The following is an 18,543-nucleotide window of genomic DNA, read 5'->3' as shown; positions in this document are numbered from 1 at the left end:
TAACCTTTTTGTAAATACATACCAGTTCATCAAATTTTTAAATAAAGTTTAAAATCAAGAAGCATTAAGCTTAGTTGAGGTCAGCATAAAAATTATATTTTTGTTTAAATAAAAATTTTAAAAATTGAAATTGCGAGAGTAATAAAGGGGGTTATTACAAAATATAACAAACCGATAAAATATTGATACTGTATAGAATAATTTTGAAAATGAAAAAAGCATACAGGCCCACAATGAAAAATACCAAAATTGCCCCAGTCAACACTCGATTAATCAGTTGGAATTTAAGTAAAAAAACTAGCAGTTTGTAATCCTATTCTATTCAAGTCATTACTAAGAAATTGAATACTATAATCTTAAATCCAATGAACTAAGGTCCCGAGATTATTTTGAGTAAACTTGAACTTTATGTAAAACATAAAAATAGATCAAGTTCGAGTATATAGCCTAAATGGTCTATAGTATATGAATAAGATTAGACTCCTTATTTTAGGAGCACTATGGATATGGCTCGCTTTGTAGTTAGTACAAATAATGTGATCTTAAATCGTTCATGTAGAGATATGAAAGTGGGGTCATCTTATGTAAAGAGTTTATATGAGACTAAACCATGAAATAGTAACTTTTACGTTATAACGTCGTTTACTATTTAAAATTGACTATTTCATTTTTTGATGACCTAAGTAACTTAATCTTAATCATAAGCTAACTATGAACTCCCGTTCACATGAGATTATCCTTAGACTTTCATAGGTGAGGGTAACCCATTATCGCTAGTTATAAGTCTCCCATTTCAAGGGTAAGATCGGGTGAATAGTTGGGGACGTAGAGAGCAAGACGAAATTGACTGCTACTCGTTTTAGGGTTAGTAGATAGATTGTTTCCTTAAGAACTAAATCCAAGTCTTGACAAGGGGCCCCACCCTCTCATTGGCACAAGAGGGATTTGGTTTATAGGTTAAAACTTAAACCAATTGTTTAATCACTAGTAGAAAAAGGGTCTACGATGACAGTTAAATGCTGTCATAAAAAGCTTTCGTGACAGTTTTTTGCAGTCATTGATGCGGCAGTCATTAAAAGTATTTTATGACAGTTCTACAAACTGTCACGAAATGTGCTTTTCATGACAAAGAATAAATGTCACGAAATACTTATTTTATGACATATTATAACTGTCATTATTTTGATTTGAAGACAGATTATAATTGTCATTATTTAGATTTGATGACAGATAATAACTGTCATTACTAAGTTTTGATGACAGATAATAACTGTCATTGTTTATATTTTATGACACATAATAAATGTCATTATTTATCATTTATGACACTTATTAACTATCATCGTTTCTTCTACCATGACTTTAATTAACTGTCAAGAAAACATTTTCGATGCCACTGTTTTTTAGATTCAAATGTTATAATTCCCTGTTTTTCTTGCAGTAATTTTTATTGAATCCCTGTTTTTCTTGCCACCCTGCCATTACACAGACCAATACAATCAAAAAATACTATACAACACATCCATATGGACAAAAATGATTAACGATTTAATATATATACTTTAATATATGTACAATTGTTCGTACAATGTTTGTACAATGAAGCAATTAACATATATGTTTTGGTACGGACAAGCTATTTAAATAAGTACATTTGAACCAAAATTTGGCTACCAAACCTACAAAAAGGCCTATAAATCAATCAATTGCAGCAAATATGGTTTCGCTGCTTCAATGGATTCTTGCAAAACCTAACAAGAAAAGAAAATTATGATTGTAGCTCAGAATAAGACTTATTATAAAGACAGAAAATAGGGTAAACACCCACAACGGATAATGCTACAGTTAAACATTTTTTATTAAAAAATCAGTAACAAACAGAACTTAATATAAAGATAAATGAAATAACACAAATATCCACAAAACAACAGTCATTAGTCCTAATTAATCATAAACCAATAACAACCAGGATGACAAGAATGACATATACCCAACTGACCACAATCAACAAAAAAACTACCCACAAAACTATGTACCCCTTCCTCCATCCATCCCTCTCACACACACTTTAAATTCAAACTTAAAGAATGTTTCTCATGGTCAAAAAATCTAGAAGTACACGATGTTTGAGCATTCTATGTTTCTCTTAAAACCATATATATATTTAGTACTTCAATGAGAGTGATAAAATAACGTTGTATATAGAACATCTTCTATCATAGCAACTATTCTCAAACATCCTAATAATGCAGAGCCAAAAAGAATGATGATTAGTTTCGCTTTAATGCAAGACATACTCCTTTACTGTATTTCAACTCGGTATTCCACCTAATTCATGATAACAAACTCCTTTACTGTAACAACTCAAGCATCAGTCACAGGTAGCAATTCAAGTAATGTTTTCACACGGAGTACCATCAGTCTAATAATAAAGAATGAAAAGAAAAAACAAAAAGTAAACATTTACGGAACAATCTTCAACGTGATATAGCAACATCTAGCTATACACCATAAATAAACAATCCTTAGTCGCAATTCAACATAATTACATAGAGAAATAAACAATGTAGCCATTTCAACAAATCACTACGGTTCTCACCTGCTCAGAAAGATAAAGCCGTTGTCGATTCTTATATGTCCTTTCTGACCTCTTAACAATCTTTATAGTTCTGTTCCGAATGGAAGAAACAATAAATAATGGTTAATTTAATAACAAAACACAAGTACAAATAGAAAGGTTTAATATTTAATGGATTATCCTGAGAAAAATGGTAGATAGTAGGAACGTATATCCAGACAACAACATTACTTTATATGGTATCCAAATTCTGCAGACCATTTAAAATGTTATTAAGTGTAGTTTCACACTTGAATACTAAAACTTCCATAAATTCTTTTCGACCTACACGAGCAGTAATCTAGGCCAATATTTAAAGAAGAAAACAAAAATATATTATAAATTGATAGGCTATTAAAGGCGTAGAGAATAAAGGTTAACCTAATACTAAAATTAGAATGAATGGAACTTCTTATGCTATAGAAGATATAAGAAGTTTACTTGCATAAAATATAAATGTGAATGGTACAATACTAAAGTATAATATGATCGAACTTCATAAATATATACACGTCAAAGGATAAACCTTTAGTATTTATAAGAGGGTTGTGTTATTGATAATATTAATTTGTTATAAACAATAAATACCATAACTCCATTCTTTTTACAACAACATAGGCACTACAATTTGAAAACTTTCAGTACATTCAACAAAGTAAATATTAGAATCAAGAATTATCAAGGGTTACCTAGATACCGACGCCATGACTAGAACATCAGTTTCAACAATCTGTTTCAAAAGTAACCTCAGAAACCATGATCTTCAATGGCAAGTCCAACCGAATGAAATGCCAAAATTCTGCAATTACATAACCCCCACCAACATATCTTAATAATCAAAACAAAGCAAAAACGACGTGAAACTTAAGACCTAAACAAAAAAAAAAATCCTTTTTTTCATTTCAATGGACACAAGAAATTACATAAAGCATATGTTAGATCATCAAATGAGTGGTAATTGCTACTCCACACTCAACATAAAAGAAAAGGGCATTTGCAGTAACTAAAAATTGAAAATTTCAGCATTTTCAAAGTAAAAAGTCAGCAAAGAGGCATATTGGATGGAAAATTGTGAAAAAACAAACGGACCCAAGTGAGAAAATGAAGAAAACTTAATGGGAACCATTGTGCACAATTGGAGAAACCTTGCTAAAATAGGCCTTGGTCTTGGTCTATCCTCTGGATCAATACAATATGATAGAACAATGAAAAGTGACAAAAGAAAAATATATTGTGAGAGGAAATTGTTTGGTAGAGAGACAAGTGACAAAAAGAGACAAAAAGAAAGGTGAATAGAGAAATGAAAGGAACTTCTATATTGAATAGAAGAGATGCACTAGTACAATAGAATCGGGGAAAAACATTGTGGCTAAAACCATTAAGGTTATTATGATCGAATTTAGAGATAAATAAAAAAAAATTAAAAATGGAGAAATTTAGGTGTCAAACCTCGGTGAGAAGATGGCCTTCAGCAAGGATTTCTGACCTTTTCGACCTTCGATGAGCAATTTTCGACCTTCAATGAACAATTTTAGACCTTCAACAAGGAGATGGAGCCGACCATATAATGTATGGGAGAGGAGGATCGAGATATGAACGAAAAAGTGAAAGAAAAAAGAGGAAATTTTCGATAAAACTTAGACGATTCAAATTTAAAAGCCAGAAACAAATATGTATAGAACTCTCAACATCATAACCATGGAAAAAAATTATTTGCACTTACCACACAACAAACTTGAAGGCTTCCTTGCCTATAGTACCATATATGAACCACATTGTGAAAGACAGAGTAAGAAAATAAACAAACACCAACTAATTATTAAAACTTCAGGATGCTTAGCTATAAATCCTTGGAAATCATGAGAATGAAAAAGAAATATCCTTCAAAATGTATCTAACTCCGATAAAATACATTATTGGTTAATACAAAACTAAGAAAAAAGTGGTGGAGAAAGGAAACCTTATCTTGTTCAAGTTTTTGCATAACTTTTTCCCTTGCTCTTTTCTCCTCCTCTTTCTCAAGTTGCGTAGAATTAATATTCTCTTCTTCTTCAAACCACCTAAGAGGAGCTTTTAGCTTGAAGGGCCATAAGAAATTGTTTGCTCGATCATGGAGTTATCGGTTAAAGCAGTTCTTCGCTTGTGCAACATATTCAATGTTGACTTGTTCACTTTCAAAAAGAAACCATTGAAATGGTGTAGGGTTTGGTATAAAGGAATAAGAAAAAAAAAAAAAAAGACAAGAAGTTGAAAGGAAAATATTCCCATGAAATCAACCTAATGGTTTTGTTTACAGACATATAAACCTCCGGAACACATTCAAGTGCTGCACATAATATTGGCATTTCCTCCTTAAAGTGTCTATCAGCCTTCCTGCTGGTTACTATTCTTGTTTTCTCATCCAATATAGCAAAGTTTGACTGCAATTTTGAAGCCAAAAGTCAATTTGGGGTCCAAATTTCACAATGAAGATAACAAGAAAAATGGAAAATATGAAATAATAAAAGCAGTGAGAAGACTTAGGATGTGGTTTTGAGCAAAATAGTTGAAACTGCAGACATGTGGAAGGAGTTTGAAAGAAAGCACACTACTACACACCTTACAACTCAAGGACACTGTAAGATGTACCCCATGCTCCTAAAGATACAAGGACAAAATGAATAAGAGCAAATTAGAACATAAAACATCAGCAATAGACCTTTTGCACATGTAAAACACCACACTGAAAACTATGAATGACCATCTTGGGAAGAAATGTGAGAAGGAGATCACATGCTAGGTTCTTTGTTGTCTAGAATAATTAAATTATGATATTACACAATAAGAGCATTGCTAAGGAAACCAAAGCTTTCAACTAAATGTTTTAATGAAATATACACTAAAAACAATTTTCGCTTAGAAAAATAAACAAAAAAATTTACAAAACAACCAAACACACAAACTTAACTTAACAGTGTTCATAAATGGAATATGATAGGAATAGATAAGGAATAAGAATCAATAAGCATAAGCCATTAATAGCAATCATGAAATTATTTGTTTTGTTGAGAAAAATCCCATTTGACATAATATACATTCACATAAACACTAACGCATACAATCATATATACTAAAAGATTACAGAGTTAAGGTAAACCAATCCCAAATTCATGACACAAAAGATCAAGAAAATCTAAATTAAACATAGAATAACAAACAAGAAAAGTCATAAATTTTACCAAAATTCTGTCTGGGTATTTTTCTCTAATCCGGGCTGCCTCAACATATCTCTTTCTTGCAAGAAAAAAGAACAAAAAACATATATAATTTTGATTTGAAATATACAACAGTGTATTACCAAAAATCTTTATGCATACAAGTTTTGTGGTAATAAAACATCATGGAAATATACAACAGTGTTATATAATCAACATGAGTCAAAAACTCTACTTGCACAATTGCATATTTCAATATGTTAAAAACCCGATTCCAAAATTAAACATATCTTGTCAAAAGTCATCACATAATATACACATTGGCTCGAATAAAACATGGAGGGCATGCGTTCAATCAAACTCAACCTCTACACATCTTTTTTAGTATCACTCCATTTGATAGAAAATATTAAATAACCAAAACCAAACAAGCTAAAATTTCAAACAATCTGATTAGTGGACTGTTATCAATGACCAACGACCCAAAGAAAAACCAATGTCATCATTCAATCATTTCATCAAACATGTTGTGGGCATTAAAAAATAGAGTAAACAAAACAAACAATGGTTAAATGAAAAGGTTGGTCTCGATATCAAATGTTGACTGGTTGAAATCGAGAATAACAATGAGAAATGAAATTAAAATGAAAAAAAAAGTGGGGTTGGGTAGGGAGACCAAAATACCTACCAAGGAGAAAATAGAAGTTTCTGTGAGGGCATTGTCCGTTTGCTACTAGCATCCGTTGATGGGCAATTAGTAAAGTAATAGACGAAAATCGTAGCAAATGCATACTCCACTTGTAGTTGGTAGGTTTAATTAATTCAAGAGTTGAAAAGAAGCATAGGGTTTAGTAACGATTGCGAGCGTGGGAGTGTTTGTCTTAAGAAATTAATCAAACAAAGGTTAAGACACTAAGAGAGGTTGATGCAAATCAGAGAGGTTGAGGCAAATTGAAGAAAGAAGAGTGGCCCAAAGAAAAAAAGAACTTACCCAACGGTGGTGGTGAGCACAACGGCGGTCGAAGAAAAAAACTAGCCCGAATGACTATTTGACGACGAATGGGCATGAGCTGGGCACGAGGGACGACGGCGATTGTGGTGCGGCGACTGTTCAAAGAAGAGAGGGAAGAAAGTGACGTGAGATTGAGAAGAGAAGAGAAGGAAAAAAATTGACAAAAGAGAGGAAGAATCGCGTGGGATGAGAAAGGGTAAAGTAAGATAGAGAAATAAAAATTAATAAATTATTTTATTATTTTTATTCAATGACAGTTAAAATTTGTCATAAATTTATGACAGTTAAAAACTGTCATAAATTCTTCAAATCCGAAAAATTCCGCCTTTTCCCGCCAAAAACGCGCATTTTTACCTTTTATGACAGTTTTTTCTTCCCTCCTTTTAATTTTGGATGAAATGAACTGTCATAGTAGCTATCTTTTCTTGTAGTGAATAGTGTGGATTAATGGGACTTAAGGAGCAAGATATAGTCTCAGGGGTAAAAAGGTATTTTGATCTAGCCGACTTATAAACAACTTGTGAATGAATAACTTATTGATCATGGTTATATCAGATGGACACAAATATATCTATAGTGGGGGAAGTGCAACTATGGGACTTTAGTGGAATGACCCGTTAGTTAACGAATGTTGATTAACTCGAAATAAAAGAGTTTAACCAGTTAATCTCAAATCATTAAAGCCCATGATCTATAAGTCCATTATGTTCCCCTGTTAGCTCATATGGAATAAACTTAGAACAGTATGATAGAATGAGTCGAATTGTTCGAATCAGGTGAGGAGAGAGAAACTGACAAGTATCTGTGATATACCTGTCGAATTTCACATTATAGATAGAGCTTTGTGTTTAAATGGGATTTAAATATTAAAGATATGAATACAGATTCATATTTGGAAGCTCAAAAATTATGGAAATAGTGAAATTTGTGAAAAAAAAGTCAAACTTTGACCAGCAATATATTCAAATATGATTTGAATGTTGAGAAAATGAGTGTGGATTGATACTCGGTAGGTCATAATTAGTCAAGACGAACAAAATTGTAAAAAGTCAAAATCTTCTAAGGTTCATGATTTAGTTGGTTATAGACATAGCTCTTCTGGGTTGAGGCCAACCGACCCAATATTCTTACTAGAAAAAGTGTTAAACAAACACGTACTTATGGCTTCTTTTACCAGCTACAGAATTTATAGCATGTTATGAGGCATTCAATCATGGAATATGGTTGCGAAACTTTGTCATTAGGCTGAAAATAATGGTTGGTATAGAAAGACCACTAAAATTATTTTGTGACAATAAGTTAGCAGTAATGCATTCCAATAACAACAAAAGCAATACAAAGTCAAAGCAGGTATACATAAAGTTTTTAGTTGTGAAAGAAAGACTTTAGAATAATAAATTTAAATAGAACACATAGGAACAAACTCCATGATGACAAATTCATTAGCTAAAGGTTTATGCCACCTAAACTTTTTTATGAACATGTTGCTCACACGGGTGTCAGTCAATTTTCTAATTCCATGGTTTAGTAAGAGTTTGTTATTGAAGATGTTTCTTTGACCTTAATTTGTTTATTTTCTATATAAAATAAAGTTGGTTTATATATCATTATATGAACTTATTTATCATGCATACTTATCATTATATGAACTTATTTATCATGCATGAAGTTTTGCAAATGCATTTTAGCATAAAGTTTATTTTTTTCTTTTTTTAAAGAATGATCTCACTAAACAATTCATATCAGTTGGAAACTGGCATGATCTAGATCAATTTGCATGTAGTTTTCATGCTATCCATCCATACTTGATCTATGCCACTGAATGTTTTGGAATTGGTGATCAAGGAAGGTTTAGTTATAAGGATAGTGACAAAAGCTTAACTAAAGAGAAATTCTATTATTGAAATAACTTGTTTATGCACGCTTAAGGTTTATGAGATTTAAGTATATCATGAATACAAACACAATAACCCAAGTGGGAGATTGTTAGACATATTTAAATAATACGTATAATTAAAGTGTGGGCTATGTATGTGAATTAATAATTTATCATATTGGGTTATTTTATTAAATTAGGCCTATTACGTAATCTATTTAATTAAAGTTCAATATTTCTAATTGAGTAGGAACTAAATGGGTAGAACCCTATTCCTAGATTCATTAAAATGTAATGAGAATCCTAATTGAACTAGTATGTATAGAGACTTAGGGATATGGTCCCCAATATACCAAAACAATTAGGACTCAGTCTTTCTTGTATAATATCAAAGAAAAATCCCACTAAATGTATGTAGAGTTTTGTTTGAGGGAGACAATAGACATTTTAGAGCCATGAGACAATAGCCATTTTATAACCATCATCAATTACTAAGGAGATGAAATCTGGTATATAATTTATTTTTGACAATTCGACATGAATGATCATGGATTAATCTATTATATAGATTTAAAGTATTTATGCACACATTTTTCTTATTTAAGGAGATCTGGATGTTCACGTTCAAATCCATCATGCGTATCTACATCGCATATTACTCTTCTCTAACTTGTTCCAATGTCCCTGTGCTGTTAAGCACAGTTTCTTATGGCTTATTTCTTTTGATTAATTCATTTACAATTTGTCCAATCTAGATCTCCCAATTTTGCATAGCTGCCGCTTAACTTTCCACCACAGCATTATTCTTTGTCATATAGTTCTGTAAATATTATTTTATGTTGTTGCTTTGGATTGGCACTTTTGTCGTCATTTGTTGCTCCATTTCTTCATAGCTATATTGATGAGAATCCAACAATCTTTGACTACCTTGTGACCCTAAATATCATATCAGGGTTGCAAGGAAAATCTTGGAATAAATGATTCCTTTTACAATAAGCACAAGATATATGAGAAAAACTATACTAGATGGACAATTTTCAGAAAAATGATTCTCCCCACAATAATCACAAAAGATATTGAAATTTTGACAAAAAGGAGAAATGGGAATGTTATATCCCATAGGCATATTGAACATCAATGGATGGTGTTTGGTAACTATTGCAAAGACATTAATTTGCTTGGCCATCTTGTGGATTATCTTGTGCATTAAGCCTTAACCTGAAAAAGAAAAGAAAACATAAAAGATTTTCTGAAATAAAGGAAATTGGGGTTGCAATCTGATCCAAATCCTTGCTGTAGAAGAAAACTTCTTTAGGATTATCGTTACCCAACAACACCACCAAAAACTTGATCGACTGAAAACATTATTTTGCTATTTTGAAAACATTTTTAAAGAAAACTTTTCAGTCTAATGCAAATGCACACACAAGTATTTAAAAAGATTGGAAGTAATCCAAGTCTTATCTCAAGAGAATGATTTTCAACAAAATTTTACATTCATGATAAGGATTTTCCTCAAGATTGCAACTATGCGACTACGGTAACCAAGATAAAATTTGTTTGGACTTTTTGGTAAAATACCAACTCCTTTAGAAAAAGTGAGTGTTAGTTAATCGTCCCACCTACTTTATAATTAGAATGGATAGCAATTGTTAGAATAATTATTAACTATGTAGCACCATTTTAAAAAAATTGCAAATATAGCAAAATCTATCGGTAATAGACTTCTATCGTTGATAGATAGACTTCTATCGTTGATAGACTCCTATGGTTTGTCAGTGATAGACCAATATTTGCTACATGGTCTATCGGTGATAGACTCCTATCATTGATAGATTTTGAAAAATTTTGCTATATTTGCAATTTTTTTAAAATATTGCTATATACTTAATTATATCGAATATAATTGCTACATTTGCAACTATCCCTTATTTTTTTACGAGTGAATTAATTAATTAATTGATTATGGAGTTTGGTTATGGAGTTGGCAAAGAATCGTTAAGATTTTCTTTTCAAGAATGGTCCCGCAGGTGGTTAGGATTTATTTCTTATATATTGGTAAAATCTTGTGTGAGAAGTTATGCAGTTTTGAAGCAAGGAAGAAAAAGTATAAAAGCTTTTGACAGTGAGTTTTTCATAGTAGTTCTTCATGGAAAATAATACGAAAAACTAATAGAATAATCATCAAGTCGTTCGGGGCTTGAGTTAAATACATCATCCATAGTTCTGAGATTAAGGGAGAGATATTATGTCCTTCTTATGAGTTATGACTATTATGTTCTCACATATTTAGTTCTGATGAATCAATTCTAGGACAACATAGTGATAAATGTGTAGAGTGTTGTACCTTCAGTCATAACTATGTATTCAACAATTATTGCATGCACAATATATAAAATCTTCTATCTTGGACAAACAGCTCCCCAAATGTAGATGCATATTCATCGAACTGGGTTGACAAATGTTGATGTGTTGTTTGTTTTCTTTCATGTTACTCTAGTTTCATTGTATGTGCATAACTATCGTTACAACTGTTATACATATCAAAGAATCATTCATTTCTCAGTAAGAATTCAAATATGTTGATGCTCCCTTTCGATGTAAATTTGGCATAATATGAAATTTTTTAGCTTTAACTCAATTTCAATGCTTTGGCGAACTAGATGCAACACCTATCAACGATAGAAGTCTATCACTAATAGACTTTGTTAAATTTTTAACTTTTTAAAAATGTGGCTATACAACTTAATTATTATTCCTAGAATTGCTATACTTTGTAATTACCTTTCAACCTATATTTCTATGGCTAATGTGAACTTAGATAACTATTCTTTGGTTCTAAATGTTTTGCTCATGTCTAGCGTAAAAAACAAAGTCCTATTTTAGGCATTTTTCCTAAATCACTTTTATGAGACTAGATTCAATTTTTAGTGTCTAGTCTAGGTGATCAAAATAGACTAATGACCATGAAACTAAAATAAAAAGTGAATCAAAAGGTTCCTTGATTTTACATATTAGTTTTTTTGCTACTTTCTTTTGGGCATTGATATATTTGAATCCCAAATAAAAAGTGTACCTCATGTTTAAAGAATTAAAGAACAAAACTGTAGATGGGTAGAATTTCATGATGTGATTAAGGAAAAGAAAAATAAAATTTTGCATAACAAACCAAAACTAATAAATAAAAATAACAATTGTCACAACTTCATCGTGACATGAAGTGGCCAATGTGTTCCTCCCCCACAGGCCTCTCTTCGAGGTGAAAATGGTTTGGGATCACGCCTTTTTAAGAAAAAAAAAAAAAAAAACCGCTAAGCTAGATATCGGGCGCGCCTTTTTAAAAAATGAAATAAACCACATGAGAAAATGAATCTTTTTTGGCACGGAGTAGCGAGTACTATGGATATTCTTCCATAGCCAATTTCTTTGTTTCTTCTTCTTTTCCCATAATTCCTTCTTCTCTAACCAGTAAGAGGTTGTTTGGATTGAGAAATTAAGGATGAGAATAATATGGATGAGAATTAATGACGCTTGGGAATAGTAATTAGTCTGGAAATTAAAGATGCCTTTGTTTGGTTGTACATGAGAATGGTATTAAGAAGAGGAATCCGTAGAAATGGCAAATATAAGAATGGAAATTGTCAAAACAGCAAACTGTTATTTTTTTTATTTATGGCAAAACTAACTACCAGGAATAATTTTCAACTTTTTTCGACCGAAAATGCCCCTTAATGGATGAGAACTGTTCATAATCAAATACAGTATATTTGAGGAACCCAAGAAATCAAACAAAACATTATCACATAGCCGATTACAGTGTATCTGTAAACACACCCACTTATGATAATTATTAACCAAATCAAATAATGATTATATTATTCAAAGATCCCTAACCGCATTCAATTGATTTCAATATCCCCTAATTATTCCCATTTTTCCCTTCAATAATTATATATTCAAACTTTAGCTACCGATTTTTTTCTTCAATAGCTATTAACGCAATGAATAGGTTCTAAAATTTTAATGCAATGAATTCTTCCTTCCTAAAATAATGATAAACATAATGCAAAAGTTAACCATATACAAAAACATTAAAAAAAAAGTAACGGAAAAGCATTTAAAACATTCAAAATTCAAATCTCTAAAATTCAAATTTAAATTCCAACCATTCCCTAAGATTATGACAAATATAATGGGAATACTTAAGTTTAGATTCAAATCCCAACTATCCCTAAAATCATGCCAAATAAATTGTGGTCTATCTTTAAACCAGAATTAATGGAAACCAAAACACAAGATTCACCGAAAGACAATCTCAAATTTGAATATATTAGGAAAATACATAATTCACCGGAACGTTCAAGGCCATTAAAACATAAATTTCAACGAAGAACGGAGCAAAGCATATTCTTTTTGAAATTTTAACATCTTTATATTCTAAACTACTTTAGAAAAATAACTAATATTGCCTTCCCAACATTATATTCATAAGATTATGCTATATACATTTTATTTCTTTGCCCTTGTCTACCATTTATGATAATTATTAACTAAATCAAAAAATTATTATATTCTTTTAAAGATCCCTAAATATATTCAATTGGTTTCAATATCCCTAATTATTTTGATTTTTACCTTCAATAATTATATTCAAACTTTAGCTATTAAGTTTAGAATCAAATCTCAACCCTCCCTAAAATCATGCCAAATAAAATGTAATTTAATTATGACAAATATAATGGAAATACTTAAGTTTAGAATCAAATCTCAACCCTCCCTAAAATCATGCCAAATAAAATGTGATCTATCTTTAATTTTGCCAACCAACCAGAATTAAGGGAAACAAAAATAGAAGATTCAGCAGAAGACAATCAACCGGAATTAAAGAAAACGAAAATTTTTACTAAAAGAAGAAGGTGGAAAGCGACGGTGCGGGTGGAAAACAAATGTGGGTGGAAAACCATTTGAAAATTTGAAGAATGTTAGAACCGGAGAAAATTTGAAGAAAAATTTGAAGAAAATTTTGAGAACTCAGTAATTTTTACCGATACATGCAGAAAACAGAGGAAAAATCCAAAGGTTGAAGAAGGAACAAAAGCGTGAAACCAAACAACTCATCCATACTTTGGGTGGTGCAAACCGATTAAAATGGAAGGGCGTGCAAACGGTGGAAAAGCGATGGAAGAGAAACCGATGGTGGAAAAGCGACGGAAGAGAAAGCGACGGTGGAAAAATGGAAGAGAAAACTACGGTGGAAAAGCGACGATGGAAATGCGCCGGAAAGCCTTTACAGAAGATGGTTTATTTTTTTTGGGAGGAAAAATTAGAAAATTGAAGGGAGTGCATAGTATGTATTAATTATAGGGTATTTTTGGTTTTTCTTACTATTGTATTTATGAGTCTATATTGTAAAGTAGGTAGGGGCATTTAAGGCATAGTTATCCCATTTATTATGTGGAAATTAACTGTTTTGCTATTTTGACAATCTAAAAATAAATTTGTCATTTATCCAAAGTAAAACTTAAATTTTGCTATTCTTCTTGTCGCTCCTATTAAGAATGTATGAGAACAAATCTTTTTTATATTTCATTTGTAAAACTAATATTGAAAACTCTATAAAATTTTAATACATTAATTGATACACAATAAACCTAATTCAAAATTTTAAGAAAAATTAATTATTTTACAATCAAATAATAATATCAATTAAATTATTAATTACTAGTATTTGTATGATATGATAAATTTGATGAATTTTTATAATTATGATATATTAATCAATAAAATAAATAATAAACTCTAATTAATTAATGATAAACTAATTATAAAATTGTTAATTAATATTATTTTAATACATTAATTGATAAACAATAAACCTAATTCAAAAGTTTGAGAAAAATTAATTATTTAATTGTTGGGAGTTTGTCAAAAAATATTTTATGAGATTATTTTTTTAAGTGATAAGATATTTAATTTCCAAAAGATAAAAAGATCCTCCTTTATTTTAGGAATCTTGCATTATTATCTTTGTGAAATTATACTTGAAGAAATATATATATATATATATTGTGGATATATATATAAGAAAAAAAAGTCAATAAAGGGATTTCATCGACTGAAGATTGTGTGTGAGATTGATTGTAGAAGCTACAAGCATAACGAAGGTAGTGCGATCTTTTATATATTGTATCAATATGTTGATCTAAGATGATTGTGGTAATCAGTAAGGTGAATGACGAAGCAATGATCAAAGTAGTCACAGTAAACTCCGAGAAAGGATGAAGATGTCATCGAGAAGATTTAATCATGCATTCAAGGGGAGTCTGAAGACTGAAGCTAATGAGCATGTTAAATAGTCATATAGTTAAATAGACATCGTATGTTGTATCGATGTATATTGACAAAGTGTGAATGATAATAATATTACTTACCAGGGTTGTGTGCAGCTCTCCATACGTAGGCAACATTGGCCAAACTGGGTTACAAAAGTTTATTGTGTTATACTCTTCTGTTGTACCTCTAGCTATTACAACAGTTATTTACTTTAGAATTAACTAAAGGTTTATCTGAGTATCTCACATTATTTTTCAATTAGTATCAGAGTAGGTTGCAAATCCATGGAGATAATAAGGAAAGGACCTTCAGCTTCAAATCCTTCTATCCTCAATGGCAAAAATTATTCATATTGAAATCCTCGTATGATTTATTTTATTAAAACTTTGGATGGGAAAGCATAAAGAGCCCTTATAGCTGGATATGAACCACCGATGGTCACTGTAGACGGTTTATCTATTCCAAAATTAGAAGTTGATTAGACTGATGCTGAAGAACAAGTGTCAGTTGGGAATTATAGAGCTCTCAATGTTATATTTAATCGTGTTGATTTGAATGCGCTCAAACTTATAAGTTCTTGTAATTCAGCCAAAGAAGCATGGAAAATACTCGAAGTTGATTATGAATGCACTACAAAGTTAAAATATTCATACTGTAGTTGGTAACATCAAAGTTTGAAGCATTAAAAATGTCAGAAGATGAGTCTGTATCATATTACAACGAGAGAGTTCTGTAAATAGCAAATGAATCGTTATTGCTTGGGGAAAAAATTCCTAAATACAAGATAGTGCGTTAAGTGCTACGTTCGTTACTAGAAAAATTTGACATGAAGGTCACAGCTATAGAGAAAACTCATGATGTAACTAAATTAAAATTGGATGAGGTGTTTGGGTCTCTACTTACATCCGAGATGGCTATATCGTAGAGAGAATAAGAAAGGCAAAGGCATTGCTTTTAAGTTAATATATGAAGAAGAGAAAATTGTAAATCACACTGATAATGAAGCAAATATGAATGAATTGATAGCTCTACTAATGAAACGGTTTTCTCAGGTTGTCAAGAAATTCAAAAATTTGAATACCACGAGATCTAATGCTAGAAATCTGACTAATTATCGAAGAAGAAATGGTGAAAGCAATACTAAAAGGTTTAATGAAATCTCTAACAGAAGGGACGGTGACTATGGACGAAAAAAGGATGGTGAAGAAAGAATTTTCAGATGTAGAGAATGTAGGGGAGTTGGTCATTACTAGGTTGAATGTCTCACGTTCTTGAGAAAGCAAAAGAAAACTTTTCATGCTACCTTGTAAGATTAGGACACTAATGATAGTGAAGAAGATGGTAATGACATAAATGCTTTCATAGTAAGTATTATAAAAAGTAATTCAGGTGATGAAAGCGAAAATTCTAAAGGAAATTGTGATAATAAGTTGTCTCTTGAGAAGCTGAAAGTTCTGTGGAAAGAAGACTCTGAAGCCAAAGCGATACAGAAAGAAAAAAATTCAAGTTCTTATGGAGGAAAATGAACGATTACTATCCATCATATCAGCACTAAAGGTAAAACTAAGGAAAGTTCAAAACGAATATGACCAGAAAATGAAGTCTATAAAAATGCTAGATTCGAGGTCTGAGAATTTAGATCTGATATTGAGTTCAGGACAGACTGGTTCCAAAAAATATGGCCTTGGTTTCGATTCATAAGTAAAAAAGCACTAATTCAACTAATGAGATAAAATTTGTTCCAACTTCATTAAATGTCAATTCAGAAGTTCCTATGGTAACAAAAGCTATTAGCTCTTTAACTAAAGTTACTAGGTGTGTTTGTCATTACTGTGGCCAGAGAAGTCATATTAGGCCATTTTGCTATATGTTACAGAGAGACAAACTTTATCAATGAAAGGTAAATTATTGTGTTCAGAAGCATAAATCTAACTCTCTCATACAAAATGGAAGAAGAAGTTGTATGGTATGGAGAGTAAAGCAGGCAAAACAATGCAATATAGCATTCACAATTATTCAAGCCTCAACTGATGCATGGTATTTTGATAGCGGATGTTCTAGGCACATGACTGGAAACATATCTTTCTTCTCTGAATTAAAAGAATGTGCTTCTAAACATGTCACTTTTGGAGATGGTGCGAAATAAAGGATCATAGCTAAAGGAAATATTGCAAAAATCAACCTACCATATTTAAATGATGTTAGATATATTAAAGGACTAAAAGCAAATCTAATCAATGTGAGTCAACTATGTGATTAAGGCTACAGCGTAAACTTCAGCAAAGACAATTGTAAGGTGATTAATGAAAATAATCGAGTTCTAATGAATGGCTGTAGATAGGTTGATAATTGCTATTATTGGATATCCAACAATTCTAATGTTTGCCACTCAATCAAAGATGATCAAACTTGGTTATGGCACAGGAAACTGAGACATACCAGTTTAAGGAGCATCGATAAAGCTGTAAAAAATGAGGCTATTATAGGAATCCCAAACATTGACTCGTAAAGCAAATTCTTTTGTGGGTATTGTCAGATTAGGAAGCAAATCAAAGCTTCCCATAAAAGTATGAAGGAGTGTAGCACAAACAGAGTCTTAGAATTGTTACACATGGATCTTATGGGTCTGATGCAAACTGAGAGTCTTGGAGGAAAAAAGTATTTGTTTGTAATTGTGGATGACTTTTCTCGATTCATGTAGATAAGGTTTTTAAAAGGAAAATTTGATACTGCAAGAGTATGCATCAGTTTAAGTTTAAGTTTGCAACGAGAAAAAGGGAAGAAGATTGTTAGAATCAGGAGTGATCATGAAAAGAATTTGAAAATGAAGATATGAATAACTTCTATGAAACGGAAGGAATACATCATGAATATTCAGCACCATTAACTCCTCAGCAAAATGGAGTTGTAGAAAGGAAAAATAGAACCTTCCAAGAAATGACTCGTGTCATGATCCATGCCAAAGTTTTGCAATTGCATTTTTGGGCTGAAGCTGTTAATACAGTGTGTCATATTCACAACAGAATTATTACTCGGTCTGGAACTACTGTGACTTTATATGAGTTATGGAAGGGTAGAAAATCTAATATCAAATACTTTCATGTTTTTTAGAGTACTTGATATATTCTTGCTGATAGAGAGTATCATAAAAAGTGGGATGCTAAATCAGCACAGTGACTTTTTCTTGGGTACTCACAAAATAGCAAAGCTTACAGAGTCTTCAAGTAACTATGGTACATATAAATGAACTGATGATGATGATGAATTAGCACCTAAAGTGGTTGTGAATGATTAATGTGGTTGTGAATGATTATGAGTATACATATAAATGAACTGATGATGATGATGAATTAGCACCTAAAGTAACTATGATACTCGAAACTACTACTATTGACATTCCTAAAGTCGATATAAGTACAAGTAGTCTTGAAGAAAACTTACAACCAACTCCAAAGGAGGTAACGGTTGGGGAAACTGAACTTATTCCTTCTTCACATGTTCGAAAGAATCA

The 18,543-nt window shown here is 31.3% G+C and overlaps 2 long non-coding RNA genes across 3 annotated transcripts; both read right to left on the bottom strand.

Annotated features, from left to right (window-relative positions):
• Positions 1–1,527: 1,527 nt before the first annotated feature.
• On the bottom strand, positions 1,528–3,634 carry LOC127148443 (uncharacterized). 2 transcript variants are annotated; one of them, XR_007819442.1, is made up of 3 exons: positions 3,307–3,616; positions 2,600–2,669; positions 1,528–1,751 (listed from the first exon to the last, which is right to left on the bottom strand). It is a non-coding gene; the product is annotated as an uncharacterized LOC127148443 (long non-coding RNA). The 2 variants fall into 2 exon arrangements; XR_007819436.1 differs by lacking the exon at positions 1,528–1,751 and adding an exon at positions 2,140–2,299 and having other exon boundaries at positions 2,510–2,669; positions 3,307–3,634.
• A 1,266-nt stretch (positions 3,635–4,900) lies between these two features.
• LOC127148418 (uncharacterized) lies at positions 4,901–5,874 on the bottom strand. Its single transcript, XR_007819431.1, has 3 exons — positions 5,836–5,874; positions 5,216–5,254; positions 4,901–5,037 (listed from the first exon to the last, which is right to left on the bottom strand). It is a non-coding gene; the product is annotated as an uncharacterized LOC127148418 (long non-coding RNA).
• Between the last annotated feature and the right edge of the window lie 12,669 nt (positions 5,875–18,543).

The sequence above is a fragment of the Cucumis melo genome, chromosome 1 (assembly GCF_025177605.1).
Source record: "Cucumis melo cultivar AY chromosome 1, USDA_Cmelo_AY_1.0, whole genome shotgun sequence".
NCBI lineage: Eukaryota > Viridiplantae > Streptophyta > Magnoliopsida > Cucurbitales > Cucurbitaceae > Cucumis > Cucumis melo.
The sequence above is the reverse complement of the archived record's forward strand: the minus strand, read 5'-3'. Positions and strand labels throughout refer to the sequence as shown.